Source organism: Manis javanica, chromosome 11 (genome assembly GCF_040802235.1).
Source record: "Manis javanica isolate MJ-LG chromosome 11, MJ_LKY, whole genome shotgun sequence".
Lineage (NCBI taxonomy): Eukaryota > Metazoa > Chordata > Mammalia > Pholidota > Manidae > Manis > Manis javanica.
Window position 1 is genome coordinate 108,504,593 of NC_133166.1, and position 19,065 is coordinate 108,523,657.

A 19,065-nucleotide genomic window follows, 5' to 3' on the forward strand; every position below is an offset into this window, starting at 1 on the left:
TTTTCTGTTTCTTTCTGGGTCAGTCTTGGAAGGTTGTATTTTTCTAGGAAGTTGTCCATTCCTCCTAGGTTTCCAAGCTTGTTAGCATATAGGTTTTCATAGTAGTCTCTAATAATTCTTTGTATTTCTGTGGGGTCCGTCGTGATTTTTCCTTTCTCATTTCTCATTCTGTTGATTTGTGTTGACTCTCTTTTTCTCTTAATAAGTCTGGCTAGAAGCTTACTCTTTTGTTTATTTTCTCGAAGAACCAGCTCTTGGTTTCATTGATTTTTGCTATTGTTTTATTCTTCTCAATTTTATTTATTTCTTCTCTGATCTTTATTATGTCCCTCCTTCTGCTGACCTTAGGCCTCATTTGTTCTTCTTTTTCAATTTCGATAATTGTGACATTAGACCATTTATTTGGGATTGTTCTTCCTTTTTTAAATATGCCTGGATTGCTCTATACTTTCCTCTTAAGACTGATTTTGCTGTGTCCCACAGTAGCTGGGGCTTAGTGTTGCTGTTGTCATTTGTTTCCATATATTGCTGGATCTCCATTTTTATATGGTCATTGATCCATTGATTTTTAACGAGCATGTTGTTAAGGCTCCATGTGTTTGTGAGCCTTTTTGCTTTCTTTGTACTATTTATTTCTAGTTTTATGCCTTTGTGGTCTGAAAAGTTGGTTGGTAGGATTTCCATCTTTTTGAATTTACTGAGGCTCTTTTTGTGGCCTAGTATGTGGTCTATTCTGGAGAATGTTCCATGTGCACTTGAGAAGAATGTGTATCCTGTTGCTTTTGGATGTAGAGTTCTGTAGATGTCTATTAGGTCCATCTGTTCTAGTGTGATGTTCAGTGCCTCTGTGTCCTTACTTATTTTCTGCCCGGTGGATCTATCCTTTGGGGTGAGTGGTGTGTTGAAGTCTCCCAGAATGAATGCATTGCAGTCTATTTCCCTCTTTAGTTCTGTTATTATTTGTTTCACATATACTCCTGTGTTCCTGTGTTGGGTGCATATATATTTATAATGGTTATATCCTCTTGTTGGACTGAGCCCTTTATTATTATGTAATATCCTTCTTTATCTCTTGTTACTTTCTTTGTTTTGAAGTCTATTTTGTCTGATATTAGTACTGCAACCCCTGCTTTCTTCTCACTGTTGTTTGCCTGAAATATGTTTTTCCATCCCTTGACTTTTAGTCTGTGCCTGTCTTTGGGTTTGAGGTGAGTTTCTTGTAAGCAGCATATAGATGGGTCTTGCTTTTTTATCCATTCTATTACTCTGTGTCTTTTGATTGGTGCATTCAGTCCATTTACATTTAGGGTGACTATTGAGAGATATGTACTTATTGCCATGGCAGGCTTTAGATTCGTGGTTACCAAAGGTTCAAGGTTAGCTTCTTTAGTATCTTACTGCCTAACTTAGCTCGCTTATTGAGCTGTTATATACACTGTCTGGAGATTCTTTTCTTCTCTCCCTTCTTATTCCTCCTCCTCCATTCTTCATATGTTGTGTGGTTTGTTCTGTGCTCTTTTTAGGGGTGCTCCCATCTAGAGCAGTCCCTGTAGGATGCCCTGTAGAGGTGGTTTGTGGGAAGCAAATTCCGTCAGCTTTTGCTTGTCTGGGAATTGTTTAATCCCGCCATCATATTTAAATGATAGTCGTGCTGGATACAGTATCCTTGGTTCAAGGCCCTTCTGTTTCATTGCATTAAGTATATCATGCCATTCTCTTCTGGCCTGTAGGGTTTCTGTTGAGAAGTCTGATGTTAGCCTGATGGGTTTTCCTTTATAGGTGACCTTTTTCTCTCTAGCTGCCTTTAAAACTCTTTCCTTGTCCTTGGTCCTTGCCATTTTAATTATTATGTGTCTTGGTGTTGTCCTCCTTGGATCCTTTCTGTTGGGGATTGTGTAATTCCATGGTCTGTTCGATTATTTCCTCCCCCAGTTTGGGGAAGTTTTCAGCAATTATTTCTTCAAAGAGACTTTCTATCCCTTTTCCTCCTCTTCTTCTTCTGGTATCCCTATAATACGACTATTATTCCTTTTGGATTGGTCACATAGTTCTCTTAGTGTTGTTTCATTCCTGGAGATCCTTTTATCTCTCTCTATGTCAGCTTCTATACGTTCCTGTTCTCTGGTTTCTATTCCTTCAATGGCCTCTTGCATCTTATCCATTCTGCTTATAAATCCTTCCAGGGATTGTTTCACTTCTGTGATCTCCTTCCTGACATCTGTGATCTCCCTCCGTACTTCATCCCATTGCTCTTGCATTTTTCTCTGCATCTCATCCCATTGCTCTTGCATTTTTCTCTGCATCTCTGTCAGCATGTTCATGATTTTTATTTTGAATTCTTTTTCAGGAGGACTGGTTAGGTCTGTCTCCTTCTCAGGTGTTGTCTCTGTGATCTTTGTCTGCCTGTAGTTTTGCCTTTTCATGGTGATAGAGATAGTTTGCAGAGCTGGTACGAGTGACGGCTGGAAGAGCTTCCCTTCTTGTTGGTTTGTGGCCTTCCTCTCCTGGAAGAACAGCGACCTCTAGTGGCTTGTGCTGGGCAGCTGTGTGCAGACAGGGCTTCTGCTTCCTGCCCGGCTGCAGTGGAGTTTATCTCTGCTCTTGCTGTGGGCGTGGCCTGGCTCCGGCTGCTGCTCCAAAGTGGTGGAGCCCTGTTGGAGGGGGAGCAGTGGGGAGGCTATTTATCTCCATAAGGGGCCTCTGTGCTCTCTGCTGCCCAGGGGGTTAGAGTGCCCAGAGATCCCCAGATTCCCTGCCTCTGGGCTAAGTGTCCCGCCCTGTCCCTTTAAGACTTCGAAAAAGCACTCGCCAAACCAAAACAACAACAAGAACAACAACAAAAAAATTAAATAAAAAATTTAAAAAATAAAATAAAAAAGAAAAATGCATGATTTTCTTTGTCCTCAGGCACCAGCCTCAGGCACCCACTCACTGGTCTTGCCGCCCTGTTTCCCTAGTATCCAGGACCCCACGCATGTACTGTGTCTGCGCTCTGGTCTGGGTGGCTGGGGTGGGTGCTCAGCAGTCCTGGGCTCCCTCCCCCTCCCTGCTGACTCCTCTCCTCCCACTGGGAGCTGGGGGGAGGGGTGCTCGGGTCCCGCCGGGCCGGGGTTTGTATCTCACCCACTTCGCGAGGCGCTGGGTTCCCGCAGGTGTGGATGTGGTCTGGATGTTGTCCTGTGTCCTCTGGTCTCTATTCTAGGAAGAATTGTTTTTGTTGTATTTTCATAGATACATGTGGTTTTGGGAGGAGATTTCCGCTGCTCTACTCACGCCGCCATCTTGGCTCCGCCACGTGATCCCTATTTTAAACACCCACTTTACAGTTAAGAAATGTCAACATTTCTAAAATTTTCAGGTAGGGCAGTCTGTGTGACACAATCTCCACAGGCTGCATTTTACAGAGTAGGAAATAGAAACCACGATTGTGCATTCAAGGAAAAGATGCGGAAGTGTGTTGAGGTAAACTGCTTGGCTCAGGAAATCCCTTATCTTTGTTTTTGCATTTGCATCTGTAACATGGAAACAGTGGCACTACTGATGGTTCACAGTAAATGACGCGTCATGGTGAATCTGTGTGTCACTAGGACAGCTCAATACTGGAGGAGGCACAGCAGCAGAGACACCATGGGAACCTAGTGCTGGCAACCTCCAGCCATGAGGTTCCTGGTGCCAGGGCTTGACTCCCCTCAGGCAGCAGGCGGCTCGCTTCCAGAATCTTCTGACTTCCTTAGCTCTGAAAACAGATTCCACTGATCACAGGAGTATTCAAACCACCTACTGCCTGGTATAGGGTACATTTCATATTGATCGGTGTGACTGAGACACTTTTTAAAATGAGTAGAATTTATTTCTTAATTTTACATACTTTAGGATGATGAAAAATAACAGCATCAGTCTATTGCCCCTGAAGAGTTTTTCAGTGGTGCCCATCCAGGAACTTGGTCGAATTTTCATGAAGGGAGATGTGATCTGACTGTACTCACACCTCCTCAGACCCAGGCATACCTGGGGCGTCACAGGCCTGAAGACTGTCAGTTAATGATGAAGAACTTTAGAAAGATTCAGATGACTTAAAGAAGTGCTCAAAGCAGTCTGGTTTTGTAGTAACACAACTGTGCCTAGAGGAAACTTCAATTAGCTGAAATCAAATATTGGGTTAAAGAATGTGTGCCTTTAATAAGATAGTTAAAAAACTGAATCTGCTCACAAGCTTCCTCCTGCACATTATATAAAAAAAGAATTTCTGGAACAAGGAGCAGTTTGTATTGGGCTCCAACAGGAAAGAATAAGTCTAAGAAAACCGCTGGGAGTTTTCACTGAAGAAAACCATCATTAAAGAAAGATGCTCCCGGTTGCACTGTAAGGTCCCTTCTCCCAGAAAGCAGCCCACACAGAGCGCAGCCCCCAGAAAACGGGGGGGCAAGGCCCAGGCCTAGGTCCCAGGCCTTCCCTTCTCTGGCCTGATTTTACCAGCAGCCCAGGCACTTTAACCACTCATCCAGCCCTGTCCTGATGCAGCCCATATCCCATCATTTCCTAGCATTCTTTGCCTGTTCCAAAGTTTTTCCACCATCACATCATTGCTTACAGCCTTTCTTCTCTCTTGACAACGCTCCCATTTTCTGTCCCCCAAATACTCTTTCTCACATTTCAAGGCCACCTGTAATTCCCACGACCTCCTTGAAGATGTTCCCTCTTGTCAGAGCTCATAGAGGCCATGCTGGTGTGGTTGCATCCTGTGGTTTTCTCATTATGTGACATGATGAGACATAATATAACATGAACGGGGGATTGTTTTCAGTGTGTCTTGTAGCTTCCTGCTCTTTTTTCTAAAACTAGATTGTCATTGTCTTGAAATTATTTGGTGGGGATCATGGATCATACGTCCCTGACTGTTGCCCTGCCTCCGCTCCCCGTGCCCTGCAGTCGGTGCATTGCAGAAACGAGGGTCGGAGGGATGGTTACCGGGGAGGTGCCTGCACCCTCCAGTGGCCCTGCGGGAGGGCGGGTGGGAGGCCCCGACTGCAGCCCCTCCCCGCTGCCCAGGGGCCTCGGACGGGCAGGCGCCACACATCCCGCCCCAAGGCCCGGAGGTCTGCCCCAGCCACCGGGAGCGTGGCTGCGGGACAGGGCCTGGGGGGACCCGGGCCCGGGGCGGGGAGCACAGGCCGCCTGCTGGGTCTGCGCGGGGAGGACGGGCTCTGCCTTGCAGGGCGTCCCCAGCTGCCAGCCTCATGGGGAATGAGCCTTGGCAGCCCTGACGGCGCCCGGGCCCTGCCCCCCATGCCCCCTGGCTCCCCCGGGACCTGCTAGACTCCCTGCACCCATTGTCCTTGGCCGAGGCCCGCCTGCTGGTGTCTGGTGCTCAGCAGTCCGCCTGGGGTCCCCCCGCTCAGTGGGAGTCTGGGCACCCGGCCTGACCTGTGACTGAAGTTCTTCAGCAGGAAACATTCCATAGCACTTTAGTAGAAACAGCCTAACCGACTGAAAAACCAGGAAAATGTGCTGTTTTGTTTGATTAAGGCCCGGGCCAGATGCGCTCCTTGTGAGGTCACTGCCCTCCCGCCCTCGACACGCCCCCTCCCCTCCCTGCACCCCGCACGCCCCCCATCACCCCTCGGTGACACCGGGCACCCCTCCCGCCCGCCAGGCCCCAAGGACACACCTGACAAGGTACCTCGGAGCTGCCGTCCTGGGGGGGCACTTACCCCCATCTGACTCCGTGTTCCCATCAGTAAAATGGGAAACTAATATTACTGAAGTCTTGGTATATTTGGTGGATAATAAATAAGATAATGGTGCTGTGACCTTAGCGTAGCGCCTGGCCCGAGCACCACCCCACAAACACTAGCCATGGGCGGCGTGTCGGGGTGGGTGGGGTGGGTGAGGGGCGATGAGGTGCCAAGTCCCCGTAGTGATGTCCGTCCCGGGTGGAGGCACAGCACGGAGTCCTGCCAGTGACGCCGCAGCACCTTCCTGCGCTCACAGGCGGTGACACACTAGTCGGGGTGGGCATCTAATAGTGCAGATGACCATCGAATCACTGTATCGTATACTTGGAACCTGTACAGTATTCCACGTCAACTACAATTAAAAAAGAGAACTGTCACGAGGTGTGTTTAGGGTGGTGGGGGACGTGAAGACGCCCCGGTCCTGAAGGTGGGGGGAGAGCAAGGGAAGTGTCGCTGGCATTTTCAAGAACATACGTATTGACCGGACAGAAGGAATGAGGTTTAAGGCTCAGGAGCAAGGAGCAGCATATCCTTCAAAGCGTCTTTTTCCAGAGCTGGAGCCGTGGAAGCGCACACCGGCTGTAGAGGGGTAGATGCAAAGGACATGGATTTTAACAATTCACCCACTCTTGCCTTTGAAGAGAGGGAAGCTGCCCCTCTCCCGGTCACTGAGGCTTTGAGGGGCCCTGTCCATTCTGACGTAATGTGATGCTTTCCTGAAAGCAGAGAGGAAGCTGCAGTAAGTCCACCCCGGAGGGCTGCTCCGGCAGTGTCCCCGGCTGTCCACGCGGTCACGTCGCAGGTGAGAGCCTGGGTCGCTGTGGGTCTGAGCTTCCCCTGGAAGGGCCCCAGGAAAGAGTGGTTTATGCCAGACTCCATTCAACATGAGTAATAGGGTTTCTGTGCAGGTGGTCCATACCTGGGAATAGCCCCTCTCCGCAGCGTGCGGCTCACCTGTCCTGTCACCACCAAAGGGTCATTAGATCTTTACAACCACATCTTGCCTTCATTCTGTGAATTTGGTGAAATGGGTGACTTCTTGTACTTGAAAAGTCCCATCATTTTCATCTTTATCTCAGAAACTGTGGGTCAGGTTGAATACAAGCATGATTCTCCAAGTTAGAAACTGCCTGTGTGAAATTACCTCAAAAACACTTTATTATATCAGTAAGTTAGTTAATATGTATTGACTCTCTGCTCTATACACAACGTGATGCAGGCTATTGAAAAATTCAAAGGAATGTATTAGTTTTAAAATGTAATTTTTTCTGAGTTTTAGGTGTCAACTTTGGTGATTTCAGTCATTTATCAAATGTTAATATGTACTTTGCTACTTTGAATAAAAAATATTCAACAACAAAAAAACTGGTACCTCTGTTTTCCTTTGAAACAGCGTCAGCGTGGGATCATTAAATAAACGTTATGGAAGCCGGGGGAAGAACTGAACCACCGTGAACCCAGGCAGGCAGTGAGGCAGTTGTGAACATGCTTTCCAAACAGTCAAATGTTCTTTACTGCAAATAGCATATTTGGTTTTGGGTGAGTTATGCTTAATATGTTGCTTCCTATCTGTAAACAGTCTGTGATTCAGTGATTCTAATTGTGAGAAGAAGATAATAGCCATGGTCTCTGTGCCCTTTTAGAAGAATTCCTTTTATTTATATGAAGGTTAGGGACATTTTATATATGTATATATAATATATATATTTATATAAATATTTACATTTATATAAATACATATAAACTATATGCATATTATATATTATGTATTATATATAAATTATTTATGTATAGGAAACTCATAAATAAATACTGTTTCACAGAAGTTTTAAGTAGAAATAATATTAAGGCAGTTAGCAATTTCAAGTTAATTATCTTGATATTTACATTTGTTTGAATATTAAATTCCCTGAGTGTCCCCATTTTCTGCATGTCATTCCATTTGCTCTCACAGAAAAAGATCAATGGATTCAGTGAGCTGTGGCCTTGCTTCTGAAGGCAATGTGGCTCATTCCAAAGGAAAATCCAGATGACGTGATTATCCGTGCACTCCATTCTTGAAAATTAAAAATGAGGAGAAATTAAATTCATGACATGTTCAACTAGACAACAGCATGGTGTTACCTTGATACGAGCAGTTTTCAGTTCGCTTGATCACAACTCTGTTTTTAATAGATGGAAGCAGTAGCAAAAGCTATTGAGTAGAAAACAGGTAAATAAATAAAGCGGTAAGGAATAAGATGCCGTCACCTCGCCATGAGCTTCACATCACTCAGCCGGTCACCGGGTCCCTAACGCAGCCTCTGAGACGCCCTCGGGGGGCCGCAGCTACGTGCATCCGGCAGGACAGCGCGTTTCCCGGGGCAGTGTGACTAGGACGCTTCTCAGTTCGCCAAAAGCAGTGATTGTAACAGTTCCCCCTCTCATTCTCAGAGCATTCCTGTTGAACAACAATAATACGGTCATCTTGTCATGACCAAAATACATCATGATGGGCACATTTGAAATTTCTTCATGATTTATAAAATTGGAAAACTATGGGTGGGCAGCACGTGGAGGCCACCCACGCTCCTGGGGACGGGACTCACCCTTTGTGGATGTTGTAGCTGCTCCCATGCTTGGCTCAGAGTCTTGCCTGGGTAAATGGGGGGAAAAATGGGTGAATAAATTATTGTTAAAAACAGTTTGTACAAAGCGCAAGATTGCAATGATCACTTCAGGGAGATTTTAAAGGATGATGAGATCCATTGGACAGGCACCTGAGAAGCAGGTTTGCAGATTCGGCAGCCACTTCAGCCTTATTCCCCGGGGCTGTGGCCCAGCACTGACCGGCCCCTGAACCTGCAGCCCTGGAGCCCCGCTCTCTCCCGCTTCTGCTCTAGTTTGGACACATGAAGAAATGTGTTCTGAAGGTGAAAGTCTACCTTACATGGCTTCTGGGAAGCTGGTGGCAGTGACCTCACGTTAGGAAATGAAGAGCATTAATTATGCTTGGTGAAGCAGAAATCTTAATAATGTATGAAAATATGAAAGGCAAACAGATTAGTGAACCAAGTCAGATCTGGGTTCAGAGACTGAAATACATCAAAACAACATTAAGAACTGTTTCTATGTTAGTGCACTATTTACTCCTTTCTGGATGCTAATTAGTATAAACTCAATGATAAAATGACAGTGATTTTTAAAACAATCATCGAAGAGAACGTCATTCGGGCTGTTTCCTGAAGGCCAGCTGGGGGCACAGCGACCGCTTTCCAGGGGAGGCAGCCGGTGCCCTGGGCCCGCGCCCTGAGGTTTCTCCTGAGAAGCCCGAGGGTGGGGCCCGTTGGCATCGTCCTGCACTCCAGCCTTTACGATGAAGCGCGACTCAAACCCTTGCAGAAATCGTTTGTGACTGTCATTCACAGATGACCCTGAGTCTCTCCTGAGTTTATTTTTACTTTCTCCTTTTCTCTCCTAGTTTAATGAGTTCTGTAAGTTTACTAGTGCGAAGGAGAGTTTCCCATCACTTGCTGGACTGGCTCTGTGTCAGTGAAGCTAAGACCTTGAATACATCCTGCAATTCTGGGACCTTCTGACCGGGCCCCCTGTCAGTTTACATAGCTGTTCCGACTCTTCAGTTAGCTGCTATAGTAACTGTCATGAGACTTCTCTGCCCGCTGCTCAAGTCCCTCAGCCTCCATCGTTCTAGTGGCGCTCCTCTAGATTGTCTTTACTGTGTCCCTCCTTCTAGAGACCTGATAGCCAGCCACAGGCACCAGTTTTAGGACTGAACTGGAGAGGGGTCCTGTTTGTTTTTCCAGACTGTTCCTGCTGATGGCTAACATATTTTCGGCTAGTTTGGACCACATAACAAGGGAGCTCCTGCTAATTACCCTGATTTCTTTCCTGGGTCCTGACTGATAGATCACAAGCCTTTCTTTAGCATTAGACTTGGAAATGCAAGACTGGATGAGCCCCACCTCTGATGCTCCCTGGGCATTCGGCCTGTAGCCACCCAGGTGCCCTCCTTTAAGATAAAGACAGTCGTGCCTCTCAGAGTTACTGGGGGTGGGGGAACTGGGCTTACGAAAAGGGGACCTGCCTTAAGGGGAAAAGTGCTAGTGTAGGTTTGCATGTCATGTATTCTCAATTTCAGTGTCATCTATACATTCTCTGCCTTCTCACAGTGATTTGGGTGGTTTACCTCCCAAAAAGAATATTCCAGGACAAATGGCTTCACTGGTAAATTCTACCCAACATTTAAAGAATTATGCAATCCCTCTCAAACTTTTCAAAGGAATTGAAAAGGAGGGAGCATACCCAGACTGGCTTTATAAGGTCCGTGTTGCCCTGGTACCAACAATGCCAGGCGGAGGCACCGCAAGAAAAGAAGTTTGCAGGCCGACACCCTTGATGCGCATAGGCGCGGAACTCTCCACAAAATGCAAAAAAACAAACTCAGCAGCATATTGAAGGCTCACACACCATGGCCAAATAGGATTTGTTCCTGGCGACAGGTCAGCATTCAAGGTGATGCAACACATGACAGAATGAAGGCTAAAAATCACACAATCATTTCAACTGCTGCAGAAAAAGCACTTAACAAAATTTATACCATTTCATGATAAAAACAACAAAGTATGAAAGGAAGGAAATTACCTCAACATAATTGAGGCCATATAGGAAAAGCCCCCAGGAAACATACCCAGTGGTGAGAAATGGAAAGCTTTCCCTCTAAAACCTGGAAAAAGGCAAAAATGGTCCCCCTCACCACGCTCACCAGCAGAGCCGCGGGCGTCCTGGCCGCAGAAATCAGGCAAGAAAAAGATATGAAAGTCATTCAAGTTGGAAAAAAGTAAAATCTATCTTTCTGTAGATGACATCAAAAATGTAGAAAATCCTAAAAAGTCCACAGAAAACTTGTGGAACTAATAAACAAATTTAGCAAAGTTGGAGGATAAAAAATCAACATGCAGAAATCAGCTGAGTTCCTGTACACTAACGGTGACCAGTCAGGAAAGGAAGTGATGGAAACGACTCCACCTTGCTGGCACCTGAAAGAATATGATACTTAGGAATAAACATAACCAAGGGATGAAAGACTTGTACACTGAAAACTGCAAAACACTGTTGAAAGAAATTAAAGAAGAGGTAAATCAACAGAAACATAGGCTATGTTTATGGATTGGAAGAATTAATATTTTTTAAATATCTATACTACTCAAAATTATCTACACATTTAATATAATTCCTATCAAACTCTCAATGGCATTCTTTTGCAGAAAGTTAAAAAAAAGCAACTAAAATTCATTCAGAATCTCAAACGACCCTGAACAGCCAAAACAATCCTGAGAAAGAACAAAGCGAGAGACCTCACACTTGTTTCAAAATATATTACAAGCTGCCATAATTGAAACATCTGGGTACTAGAATAAAGAGACATAAAGACCAATGGACCAGAAGGGAAAGCTGCTAAGTAAACCCACACATATACGGTCAGCTGATCTTCACTAAGGGCTCAGAGAATGCACGGCCTGGAAAAGACGGTCTTCAACAAATGGTGTTGGAGAAGTGGGACGTCCACACACAAAAGAATGAAATTGGACCTTATCTTACACCGATGCACAAAAATCAACTCAAAATGGATTACAGATTTAAACATAAGACCTGGAGCGGTAAAGCGCATAGAAGAGACCACAAGGGAGAAGCTTTATGAGGTGAGTCTTGGCAATGATTTCAAGGCTGTGACACCAGAAGCATAGATCACAAGAGCAAACACAGACAAACAGAACGACATCAAACTTAAAAACGTCTGCATAGCAAAGGAAACAGCGGGGTGAAAAGACAGCCTATGGAACGGGAGAAAGTATTTGTAAACCATGTGTCTAAAGAGAGGTTAATATCCATGATACATAAGGAACTCCTACAGCTCAGTGGTGAAAAAAACTAATAATTAAAAAGCGGGGAAAGGGCTTGACTAGACATTAAGTATGAGGCAGATCCTCTCTGAGCCTTAGATTCTTCATCTTTTATCTAAATAAGTTGGACTAAATGATCTATGAAATCCTTTTTAACCCTTCTATTCTTTATTCTACAGTAATAGTCCAGACTTTAGGGATGCATCCCGGCATATGTCACACACTTCTTATGTAACAGCTTGAATCATACGAGATTGCTGTTTCTGTAGATCCAAAATGTCAAATATATGTGCAATCTCGTATGTTCAGTCTAATATTTCAGTATCAAGTACTTCATTGTGATGGTGGAAAGAGAATTAACTTAATCTTCTGTACAGCACACCCCACAACTGACAATAGAATATTTTTCTAATGTCATTATTTTACCATAAGATTTAAAAAAGAAAAGCACCACTCACATAAACTTCCCAAATGCTCTGTTTTCCTGGCTTTCACCCTGAGTCACTGAACATCTTGCCTGGAGCCGACTGGCTGTGCAGACCTTGCAAAGCTTCCGTCTGCACGTGAAGCACAGGATGAGCCCCCATACCTGCTTGGATGACAAGGCTGCCTTTCAGGTGGTGAATGGCCTCAGCTGATGGTGTTGCCGTTTCAGTTTCAAGTACTGTATCTAAAAATACATTCTCGGGAATTTCTCCTTCTCAAAACCTCTTCATTATAACATGGTCCAATGTGTTAATGACTCCAAATTCCAGAGGAATCCTTTCCAATCCCTTTCTCCAAAGTATCAGGCTATCTTAGTCAAATATTTGGTCCTTTACACCACACATCCCTCACTGAAAGATACAAATGCCATTTCTAAACCTACCCTGTAATCCTGCTATCATGAATAAGTAAGCAACGATGTTGAGAAATTCTGTATGAACAAAGTGCATTAATCATGCTTAGGAGTGGCCAGGTCCACACATCTCAGTCAGGGGCAAATATTTTCTGTGTGTTTATGACATATGGTCACCTATATTCGATTTGAATGCCAGTGTGCTACGTTATTGAATAGTTCCAAAGTTGGATTGCTTTCCTTTATGCTGACTTGAAATCTTTCTCCTATAAATTCTATTCCTTAATCTTTTTTATATTCTCTGTATTAATGGGACAATTCTACGTTTCCATTTTCATCATAACCATTCAACATCTGAAGGCAGTTTCAGACTTGCCTGAAGTGTTCTCTTTCCAGAGAAAACCTTGTCTTATCCCTACACCTTTTCTAACATGCCTCTCCAGGCCCTGGAAGACACCAGTGTGTCTGTCCAGCGTGGTGCCTGGAGGTAAAACCTGCTGCTCCTCAGTCACCCAGTCAGTGCCCAAGTCGGAAGGAAAATGACATCCCTTGTTCTGCAGCCAAACTCCAAACTCAGTCTAGGATCCCTGCCTAAAGTGAGGGTTTCTGCTTCTGGTAACACAGCACAGCTCCTATTAAACCAGCCCATCAGCAGGTAACAACTAACAACTCGGGATAAAATAGAAGCAGCCTGAGGGTGCTGGTGGCAGCCGCAAGGGGCATGAACCGCCAGGGATGGAGGGCACCGGGCGGTGCTTCCTGGGTGCAGGTCCCAGTAGGTACCATATGACTGATCAAAACCAGGAGAGAAACTTGGGATCACCCTGGCGTGAAGAGCCGGAGGGAAGATCAGAGTCTCCCACAGTGGCTGGGGAGTGAGGCAAGAACTCAGCAAAGGAGAGGGCCTCAGAGCTGGGGCCTCAGATTCTGCAAATGATGTTACTCACACTTCTGCTACACCCGCAGTATTTGCTGGTGGGGCAGACGGAGCCGTCCAGCCAGAGGCGAGGGAGCCAGGCAGGATTTCAACCTGGCCCGCGGCCAGCACTGCCGCAGAGCCGGGAGTTTGATTTAGCTGATTAACTACCTGCTAAGGCAAAATAATTAATATTTTTTGGAGGACTATAAAAAGCCTCTCAACCCAAAGTGCTAGACAAAGAAACAGAAAAATGAGCCCCGTATGTGAGGGGGAAATCCAGTCAAGGGAGAGCAACCTGCCGATGACCAAGGGGTCAGGATCAGCAGAGCTTTTAAAGCAGCCACTCATGTGACTAAAGGAAAACAGAAGTGCAGGCGGACACAGTCAGGACTCTTCTGACACTGTTACACCACCAGGACCACGTTCTTATTTGTATTATCAGATACCTCACACTTCCTCCCTGGTTACCAGTATAGCATGACAAGTGTCATCTTAAGTAGAGTAAACATTTATTCTTTTGAAAATAAAAATATTTTAGAAGGGACAGAGGGATGAACAGGTGGAATACAGAAGATTTTTATGACAGTGAAAATATCCTATATGATATAATGATGGACACACGTCACTGTACGTTGGTGCAAACCCACAAAATGCACACCTGAGGTGAACTGTCAGTGTGGATCCACCATCTGTAACAAATGTGCCGCTGTGATGGGAGACACTGGCCACAGGAGGGGGATGCATGTGTGGGGGCAGAGAACTTCTGCTCGATTCTCCTGTAAGCTCAAAACTGCTCAAAATACAAACAAGCAACAAACAATCTGATTAAAAAATGGGCAGAGGAGTTGATTAAACATTTTTCCAAAGAAGACATACAAAAGGCCAACAGCACATGAAAAGTTGCTTCACATGGTTAAACATCAGGGAAATGCAAGTCAAAACCACCATGAGATATCACCTCACACCAGTTAGGATGGCCACTGTCCAAAAGACAAACAACAACAAATGCTGGTGAGGATATGGAGAAAGGGGAACCCTCCTACACTGCTGGCGGGAATGTAAATTCATTCACCCATTGTGGAAAGCAGTATGGAGGTTCCTCAAAAAGCTCAAAATAGAAATACCATGTGTTCCAGCAATTCCGATTTCTGGGTATGTATGCAAAGGAAATGAAAACAGGATCTCAGAGATGTCTGCAGCCCCATGTTTATTGTGGCATTATTCACAGTAGTGAAGATATGGAAACAGCCTGTGTCTGTCAATAGATGAATGGATAAAGAAGAGGTGGTTTATATAGGCAACAGGATATATTCAGCCACAAGAAAGAAGTCTTGCCATTTACGGCCCCATGTATAGATCTTGAGGGCATCATGTTAAGCAAAATAAGTCACAGAAAAATACTGTATGATCTCACTCATATGTGGAATCTAAAAATACTGAACGAAACATAGAAACAGAGAGTAGAATGGTGGTACCCAGGGGCTGAAGAGTGGGGAAATGGGGAGATGCTGGTCAAAGGTACAGCCTCTGAGCTATCAGACTGAGTTGCAGGGGTCTGATGTATGGCGTGGTGTCTGTAGTTAACAGCACTGTACTGTGTACTTGAAAGTTGCCAATAGAGTGGATGGTAAATGATCTCACCGCAGAAGAGAACTGGTAATTATGTAACAAGATAGAGGTGTTAGCTAAAGCTGTCATTTTGAGATACCTAAGGACATCAAATAACAGGTTGCACACCTTCAACTTAGACATTATATGTCGATTATATCTCAGTAAAGCTGAAAAAAGTACTAAGAAAAGATACACATGGGCCACAGATACGGAGGCTGGAATGCAGAAGGCCAGTAGATCTAATATGACTTCCAAGTTTGTACACTCAGTTCAGCTATGTCTCTTGGACTCCACACTGGAATAGCCGCACTAATAACTGTTCCTGGATATCCCACTGGGCCTTACACATATTCAGCCAACAAATACTCTAAAAACAATTCTCACCAAGTTTAACTTTGCACCCCTCAGCCCCAAGCCTCCGAACAGCCATGAGGTCTCGCCGCTTCAGGCTTTGTCAGTCCGGCCGCTTCTCCACGTCCTCTTTGCCTTTACGAGGGGCGCAAAATGTCCCGCCTTTGCTCTGTATCACAAGGGCTCCCTGAATGTGACTTTCTGGGTCCAGCCTTGAATTTCCTTAACCCACCCTCTATGTGGAAGCCCTGGTGACATTTCTACAGTGTAAGTGTGACCACATTGCTTTTCTGTTGGGGCCCCTTTGAACTTCCATGGCTCATAGGGTGAAAGGCGAGCCCATGGTGCTCAGGACTCGCTTCCCCGCTTCCCCAGGCCCCCTGTGCCCCACCATGCTGCCCAGGCTCAGCCCGAAACACGCTATGTTCCCTCCTCCCGCCACAGCCTAGCACCTGTTTGCCCTCAAAGCTCACTTCAGGCCTGGGGGCTTCCTTTGACCCTCCACATTCACCTTGAAGGCCGGGCAAATCCGTCGGGGGTGGCCCCCACAGCTGGCACACAGTGCGGCCCTGACACGGACTCGGGACCTGTCCTGTCACCTCCTCACTCTGAGACCACAGCTCACCCTGAGTGAGGCTGGTGTCTCCCTGACAGTTGTATGCCCAGGTCCAGGGTGTGGCACATAGTAGGTGTTCATTAAGTGCTTGTTGAATCCAGCAAAAAGGTAGAGAAGTGAAATAGTAATAATTCTGGTAGTTGAAAAGCGTGGGTTTCTTCTCGTCACTGGTGTCCTACGTGAGTCACTAAGTGCTAATGTCATGTATTGCCATTTCCCGAAAATCCCCACTTTAATTTTGCAAAATCAAAGCTGAATAACTTCTGTTTTGAAACCCAGAAGTGGCAAAATGCTCTTTAAACACAAATTAGTGAAGAATTTGGAAGGTGAGATTTTAGTTGCCCTTATATTGAAAAACTTATGTATTTAAAAATGGCTAATCACAGTGCCTGATACAGAGTAGGCTCCCCATAGTGCTACTTGAATTTAACTCATTCTTCATGCTGCCAAAACCTGATTTTTCCAAAGCTCCTTAGTTTCTCTACCTTCCTTTTCCATAAAGGTGGCTGATAAAAACCACTTTCCATGTACACACACACACACACACACACGAGGCCTGGCCAAAAACAGGGATGTAGCCTTGTGTAGTTCAAATGTTAAATCTTAAAAATGAGCAGAATGAATTACGTTTTTGTTCAGCCAACTACAGGTCATGTTTCAGGAGCTTGCTCCAGAGGAGTTTGTGGGGGCTGCTGCCCTTCGGGGGAGGCAGCGCCTCCCTGGACTAGGGCTGAGCAGTGGCCAGCGCGGGCAGGACCCCAAGTGTGAACCGGTGGTAAGATGGGCAGGGATGCGATCCGTTCCGGAACGCGGCCGGGGAGCCCGCAGAGGGAAGCGCGCTCACGGCCGGGTGGTCGCCCGAGAGCCTCGTGGGGGGAAGAGCACCGCGCTTCTGCCTTCGACGTGGCGGTGGGGGGGGGCACCCCACGTGCAGCAGCGTCAAGGCCAAAGAAGACAGTCATGGGGGATTAGACACAGAGACGCAGAAACAAAGGTTTTATTTTTCTGTGCAAATGTGTAAAAGTCACACACAATACAATCGAAAATACAGAACAAGGAGAAAAGGGACTGTTTTTAAGTCGCATATCTCCTGACAAGATACTTGAAAACAGAAGCAATGGGCAGTTACCGTGACAACAGCTCAGTAGGTACAGAGACTGAGGCGCGCAGCGACTCCGTATTTCTGGGAGGTAACATATTACATTTGCAGTGGCCTTTAAGTATCTCATCACACATATGTCCAAAGGGGAGCAGTGTGAACCCTGTACATATGGTCTCTGGCTACGATCTGTTCAATGCTTATTTCAAATATTGGGGAATGCAAATATTTGTGGGAAGGATTCCCCAAGTCTCTTACCCACAGTCCAACTTTGGAACAGATCATCTGGGAAAGCAGCCCGGCTCCTGCCTGGGTGCAAGATGAACGGACAAGGAAGGAAGGATGGACATCAGCATGTGCTACTTCCAGTTTGAAATGGACTTGCATGAACTTGCTGCACAGAATCTTCCATTACTATTGAGAAATAAAATTGAATGTATTTCCTTTGCTTTCCTAGTATACTGTTTTGTCCTTTTGTTTGCTTTAGGGTATATTTAGGTTTACCTTGGACATTTCAGGTAAACAACTTTCTTAAATATAAACAACTTTCTTGAAATAACTGGGACCAGGTCAGTATTGGATATCACCCAAGGGGTAAGTACCCTCACATGTTCAAATGAGGGCAGCTCCTAAACACACAGGCACATTTACAAAATGTATTGGGCAGGTCATGTTATTGTAGTTGCTCCTGAATTAATTCACAGGATCAAACTATTTTCCCTTTAAGTGCACACAAATAATGTCTCCTTTGGAAGCATATGTCCATACAAAGATACTTAGCATAAATGCTAACATGCCAGTGGAAGCAATTAAAAATATTATCAACTAAAGTTTTTTTCTAATTATTTTTTAATATACTCCACTAAAACCTGAGACTATATACATTTTTGCATATCTTCTTAATTTACTATTGTGATTATGATAGATACTATGCTTTTATGATTTTTTCAGAGATACATAAAAATGATTAATTTACTTGCAAATTTTAGGAACATATGCCTCCAATAAATTCAAGTTTTATAATAAATGTTTTTGATGTATGCATATGTAATAGTACTTATTTTTTATTGAAAAGCAATTCTAAGTAGTGCATTTGATAGAAGTATACAAGCTCATAGATTTATAAGCAATAGAAAAAAATTCATTGTATTGAATAGAAAGTATTGCTGGGGAAAAAAATGGAGAAAGAGTTCATCTGTCACTTTGCTGGAGAAGAGAAGGTTTTACAGAATTGGAAATGATACTTGTGAGACATAATTTGAGTATTGATACTAATTATATCAGAAAATGTTCTTTCTACATTTTTAGGGATTTTATGTAATTCCCTGCTTTTTAATATATTTTTTAACTTACCAGACAACTGGCAACACTTCATTTGAATAGCTGTGTATAAAAACATAGATGGTGTAAAAACAGTTTGCTCAGTAATTTTCAAATTGTTGTGTCATGAATAATAGACGGGAATGAAAGAACCTACGTGACTTAGGATCAGGTGAGTGAGGGCGTTTTGCATTAAGAATGTCCGTTGTAAACACATCTCTCCATTGTCAAAGAACATATGGGGTGGATGTGGCTTCTTATTGCAGTGTTCGCTCAAATGTGGAAGCACAATGACAGTATATTGGTACTAAGTATCCTCGATGAGATTTTCTGGTTATAGTAGGAGCAACTTGTTTTCACACTGAAAGCCAATATCGGTAAATAATTGATATACTCATAATGCTTGTGATATGCTTTAAAGAGTCCTTGAATTTATTTTAATTTTCAAGATGGTTTTTAGTTTCTGTTTTAGAGATCCGAAACGAGTGAAGGCATTTCTTGAACTGCCATGGCTTTTAAGCTGGGGAATGGCCAAACGTGTGTTAATGATCTTCCTGTTCCCCCCCCTCAGCGGCCACCCCCGTGCTCACGTGCAGAAGGAGGTAAGAAAGGAGCTGCAAGAGGGATTCTGCCGGAGGGGGGAGGCCGCGGGCCAGCAAGGCCACCGCACTGCTGG

At 44.8% G+C, this 19,065-nt stretch overlaps 1 long non-coding RNA gene across 1 annotated transcript; it reads right to left on the reverse strand.

The window, feature by feature from the left end:
• Positions 1-7,743: 7,743 nt before the first annotated feature.
• On the reverse strand, positions 7,744-8,595 carry LOC118969830 (uncharacterized). Its single transcript, XR_005057671.2, has 3 exons — positions 8,495-8,595; positions 8,324-8,370; positions 7,744-8,175 (listed from the first exon to the last, which is right to left on the reverse strand). It is a non-coding gene; the product is annotated as an uncharacterized lncRNA (long non-coding RNA).
• Between the last annotated feature and the right edge of the window lie 10,470 nt (positions 8,596-19,065).